Source organism: Lithobates pipiens, unplaced genomic scaffold, assembly GCF_037356315.1.
Source record: "Lithobates pipiens isolate NorthernLeopardFrog02 unplaced genomic scaffold, aLitPip1_a1.2 Scaffold_25, whole genome shotgun sequence".
Taxonomy (NCBI): Eukaryota; Metazoa; Chordata; class Amphibia; order Anura; family Ranidae; genus Lithobates; species Lithobates pipiens.
Genome location: NW_027507787.1, coordinates 39,655,902 through 39,661,323, shown reverse-complemented (window position 1 = coordinate 39,661,323; position 5,422 = coordinate 39,655,902). Strand labels below are relative to the sequence as shown.

Below are 5,422 nucleotides of genomic sequence, written 5' to 3'. Positions count from 1 at the left end.
AAAAATAAAATAAAAAAAAGAAGAGTCTGCTAACCAGTCTAAGAAATAAAAATGCCTGTGGGGTCTTTAAAATAACATAGGCATCACTAGTGAAAAAATAAAGCAAGACAAGGGATCTGATCCACTGGCAGGAATAAAAAAAAAAAAAGTGAAGGATGCCACTACCAGCCTATAAAGACTGTGCACCCCTGCTGATTAATCAGACCCAACGTACATTGACGCCCCTATCCGCAACACCCTCATCTAGCCCAAATTACAGCAAGCTCCTGTGCTGAGGGTGCAAGAGCAGAACATTTGCTTTTGCTCTACTTTATTTCAGATGGTGGGTTGGAGTCTGGGGGAGCATTTGTGTGCTTTGACACTGAACAGTTGAATTGTTAAACCAGGACTAACAACCTCTTGCCCCAATGGGTCACACACTGGATATTCTGCTCTTTTTTTCTTGCACACAAGGATTCCTTCCTTTTGACATGTGGCTGCTTCACCCCACTTTGGCCCACTTGAGAAATGCAGGGATGTTTTGCACAGGGACATGCCTGGTCAGGGCCTTGACTGTGAGGTTACGGTCATCAGTTAGCAGGACAACTTCTCTTCTCGGGCGTATTGGATCTTTTTTTTTTGATGGCATGAATTATTTTGCACTGTCCTTGCAGTAATGCAGAGAAGACAAGATCAAATCATCATTGTTGCCCTTCCCAGAAATGTCCTCACTGCAAAAGGCGATATACTCCAGCTCATTGCCACAAATTATAAGCACTCGTAGATTGGGGTCTCGAGACTCAAACCTCTGCTCCAGAAACTGGATGGCTTTCTTTGCTTTCTCCTGAAGTGAGCGAGTATTTCCAGCACTGTGTTGATCAAATTCCTATCCTTTGGCAAGACCACCCAGCTCATGGATAACTAACGGGGAATGACAAGGATGTAAATCTGAGATTAAATAAGATTCTCTAGGCCTGGAAGATGGTTGATGAAGCCATTGGTATCAGGAACAAGAAACAAGGGGTGAATTCTTGCCATCCAGTACAGCCTGAATCTTTTGCTGTCAATGTTTCTGCTCCTCCAGTTTTCTTGTTAGCTCATGCGTCTTGGCACACAGTTCTCGAAAATCATGCTCTGCCCCACTGCTGTCTAGATCTGAATCTTCTGTGTACTTCTCGACCTACATCATCCTGATCTTTCACTTGGTTTCCTTCCGGGCTTCCCGTTTCCTTTCCTATGGCGTCTGGGACGAGTGCCACTGACACGTACTTTCCACCCTTGAATGCCAGCAGAGGCTCTTCTTGTCTGCACAGCGCTTCCAGGAAATATTTTAGGACTGTGACCCACTTACAGTCCGCAGCTATAATCTTATCAGAGGTTATCTCAACTTAGTAAGGTTCCTTAAGGCCAGCAAGGAGGGGGACAAATCCAGAAAGTAGTCTGTCTTCTTCAAGTATCAGTAGACAAAGGTCTTCATCAGAGTCTTTATAAAGAGGCGCCTCAGAGTTTACCCAGGTCAATGAGTTGCAGAACTCCGCCAAAACATTCCAGACAAATAGTGCAGGCTCCTTGCAGATTGTCAGTCGACTGGGAGGTGGATTCCAGGTTATCAGGGTGTCCCAGCATCCAGTCTGACCATACCGTCACACTTGGCAAAAGCTCTTTTAGATCAGATGGTAGAGAAGAAACCTTTACCTTAACATCATCCTCTGTTAGCCCTTGTACACACGGTCGGAGATTCTGACGGAATGTGTCCTATCGGACCGTTTTGTAGGATATTCCAACTGTGTGTGGTCTCCATCGGACTGTTTCCGTCAGAATATCCGACGGACCAACTTTTCCAACTTGTTGGTAAAATTTTCTTCCAAAATGCTCCGATCGGACATACTCCCATCATGTGTAGCCTACTCCGATGGACAAAGTGCCATGCTCAGATCAAATTCCTAGACCAAAGCTATTGGCTACTAGCCTGAACGTAGTCCCATCGTAACGAAATAACGTCATAACGTTATGTACAATCGGATTTTCCGACAACTTTTGTATGCAACAGTTTCAGACAAAATCCGTCGGACAAAATCCAACGGATTTGGTTGTCAGAATGTCCGACCGTGTGTACAAGGGCTAACACCTTGCTTTGCCATGGAGCTGTATTGTTCTGTTTTTTGATGTTGTAACAAATGGATGCATCTATTCACCAGAAGTGAGAACATGGAAAGCCCCAGACTGGTGGCCTGCTCCTGTACTACTGAGCGAGTGCCCTCTGAAAGGACATCTATGCTTTGACAGTTGTTCACAGAAAATATGTTGATGGCCATGAGCTGCAACATCCTTGTGCTTCCTATAGGGGATGGACTGTGCTTGAGCAAGGCCTGAAATTCCTTTAAAACCTTCTCAACAACCAATCCTGGTGAAGAGCTTCCTCTGGGCATGCAGGCATTTGTTCAGATCACTTGGGCTTGTCCACACCATTACACTTCTGACTGTCCCTGCTCTAGCAGCCTGATGGAGTTGGATGAATCCATATCTCAACTCGAGTGGCATACTCCATAGTGTGCCAAAACGTGGCACTCAGTTCTTGATGGCTGAAAGCTGAATCCACATCCTTCTGTTGCTTTTGATCCCTCTGCTTGGCCTTGCGTTTAGTTACTTCAAACAAGTTTATAAGACTCTCCTTGGCAGTCAGGATTGGGTTGCTGACAGCCAAGCTACGGATGTAGTAATACACAGCATCCAGTTTCCTCCTTGTGTATATGGCTAGAAGTGCCAGATGGTTATAAGGTCATCCATTCTTCGGAGCAACGTGTTGTGCCTTTAGGTACCAGCTGCAAGCTTTTCCATAGTTACATGTGTCTGCAGCCAGCTCTCTGTAATGAGCAATGTCACCTTGGAAAATCATGGATCGCTGTGCACTGATCAAAGCGAACTTCACCTTTTTGCAAAGGGGCTTGCTGCGAATTGCCATTTCATCCTTATAATCTTCCAATTTAAACTGGTATGTTGTCTGCAACTTCTGAAGCAAACCATCAAAAAAAATTGTACCCTCATGGTGGTTCCTTTAACAAATGTTGAAACTTTTCGATAACCTGATAGAAGACATTTTTCCATAGGAGCTGATCCACATTGTGATGGTCACAGAACTCAATGTCATATGAACTAGTTCTAGCCTAAGCAAAGACATTTTATTCAGTCCGTCTGAGCAGATGCCATCACGGGAGAGAAGATTACTGAGTTGTAACTCCTAATTACCTTTGCCATTCGCAAAAGATGAATGAGCTCCTACTGCTGCATTGTTCTTATTTGCTGTTCAATTTCCTCAGCTATTATTGGTCTCCCAGTGTATAAGCTAGGGCCATATTGAGCTGAGAATCCTGGGTAATATGTCCCAGGATAGATACCATTGTTTGGGCTCATGGAAAATGGCACAGAATAACTACCATAGCCATATGGTGAACGGTCATAGTAGTATGGATTATCAGAGTTCTCAAATTTGTAGTAAGATGTCAGAGGAACAGAGGGGTAGCTATCACTCTGAGAAGGAGCAGACTCATCATCGGTGTCCAGAAAAAAAAGCTTTGATTTTTAAGAGTAGGCTTCTGCTCAGGGTTGTTTGGGTCCCATAGACGCCAGTTAGCTCCACCACACCCTCGACCATGGACACCTTTGGTGGAAACAATGGGAAGTGGCTTGGCGCTGATAGGTCCGGTGTTCCAGTAGTGTTGACTGGAAGAATAAGAATGCCTCTTCCTTTGCCCTTTGGTTCAGTTGTCTTTTCTCTTGGTTCCTTCTTCTCCATATCAGTGTTGCATTTGAAAGTAGATCTCTCCCCAAATCTCTTGGACCTGTTCTCTTCATTGTTATGGCGATGTATGGATTCTTTTTTTCAATTCATAATTGTCTCAGGGCTTGGGCAACCATTATCAGTGAATTACTGTCTCTTTTTCACTTTGTTCCTACTTGCTTTCGCTCCATCCAACCACTCATAATCTTCCTCAAATGAGTCTGCCGAAGACATCGATTCCTGCTTCTTTGAAAGTACTTTTTCTTTCCGATCTCCAGTATTCTTCTCTTTCTTGACATTTCTTATTCACCTCTGCTGAAACTCCTTTTTCCCTGCTATTGCTGCTTCCAGCAGAACTGGTGCTACAAGTTTGTGTGCGAGTTCTTCGCTTGTCTGAATGGGAATACCATTTAGTCTGGCCAGACTTATACTCCTCCTTTCCTTGTCTTGATAAATAGGTTTCTTCACTAGTCCTGTTATTTTTATCTCCTTCTGATCTCTTGTATTTGTCATTCTTGGTAGCTTTATTGCCGTCTTCTAGAGGAGGCTTGTGACTTTGGACTGCATTTACAAGGCCTTCCTCAGTTACAATTTTCAGTTGATCGGTTTTTCCTACAATATCTTCTGTCATGTCACTAAGGGATTCCTTTACAGGGGTCTGAAGACATCTTCCTGGCTGGCAAATCATCCCATCTGGCTTTTTGGCTCTCTTGGCACTTTTTCAATCCGGAGTCTCTGGTCCATCATGCTCCATGCCATTCTCCTCCTGATTGTGATCTTTAGAGGTAACAGATGAGTTTATCCCATTAACAGATTCACTGTCATTTGATTTCTCGCTTTGAAGACCCTCAGTGTGATTGATTCCATTTTCAGAAAAATCTAGTTTAGGCTTATTTCGCAATCTGGATAGGCCAGGTTTGTAGATTTCAATGTCTGGACGTCTGTGGTCCTTCCTCTGTCAGGGTTCCATTATCTCCTTTACAGTCCCTTGGCTCCCCACGCTTTCCCCAGCTGCCAGCAAGTCCCGCAATTCAGAGGCAGAAATCCTAACCCTCTCCAACGTCGCCATCTGACCAGTGACCTTCAGGAATCAAAACAAGAAGTGAGATATGAGATGACAGCAAGCCCGCTGGTCCAAAATGCATGCCTGACCAGCTGCTGGCTTTTAATAATAGGACACTTACCTGTCCTGAAGTCCAGCAATGTCAGCACCGCAGTTGATGTTTCCATCAGCTGTCGGGTGCTGCCGCCACTTTGAGGGAACCCGGCAGTGTAGCCTTACAGCTTGACGTCGGGAACCCTACTGCTCATGCACGAGGCTCTGCTCCGCTCTCCTACTGCTCCGTGACAGGGGAAGGAGGAGGAAGGAGGAGGCAGTCAAGTGGTGACTTCAATAGCCACGGCTGCGGCTCCTGGAAGTGGGTAAAGGATACCTGTTCCAGGTAGTTCCAGGTGGAACTCTGCTTTAAAAGGACAGGTTCCACTCAGAACAGAACTCGCCATGGTCGACCAAAGAAGTTAAGTGCACATGCTCAGATGCTCTCATATGTAGAGGTTGTCTTTGGGAAATAGACGTATGAGTGGTGCCAGCTTTGCTGTAGAGGCTAAAGGGGTGGGGGGGGGGGGGCAGCCTGCCAGTGCTAAACCATACGTCGCACACTGCAT

The 5,422-nt window shown here is 45.2% G+C and overlaps 1 pseudogene; it reads right to left on the bottom strand.

Moving 5' to 3' along the window:
* Nucleotides 1-481: 481 nt before the first annotated feature.
* On the bottom strand, nt 482-4,826 carry LOC143929756 (telomerase-binding protein EST1A pseudogene; annotated as a pseudogene).
* Between the last annotated feature and the right edge of the window lie 596 nt (nt 4,827-5,422).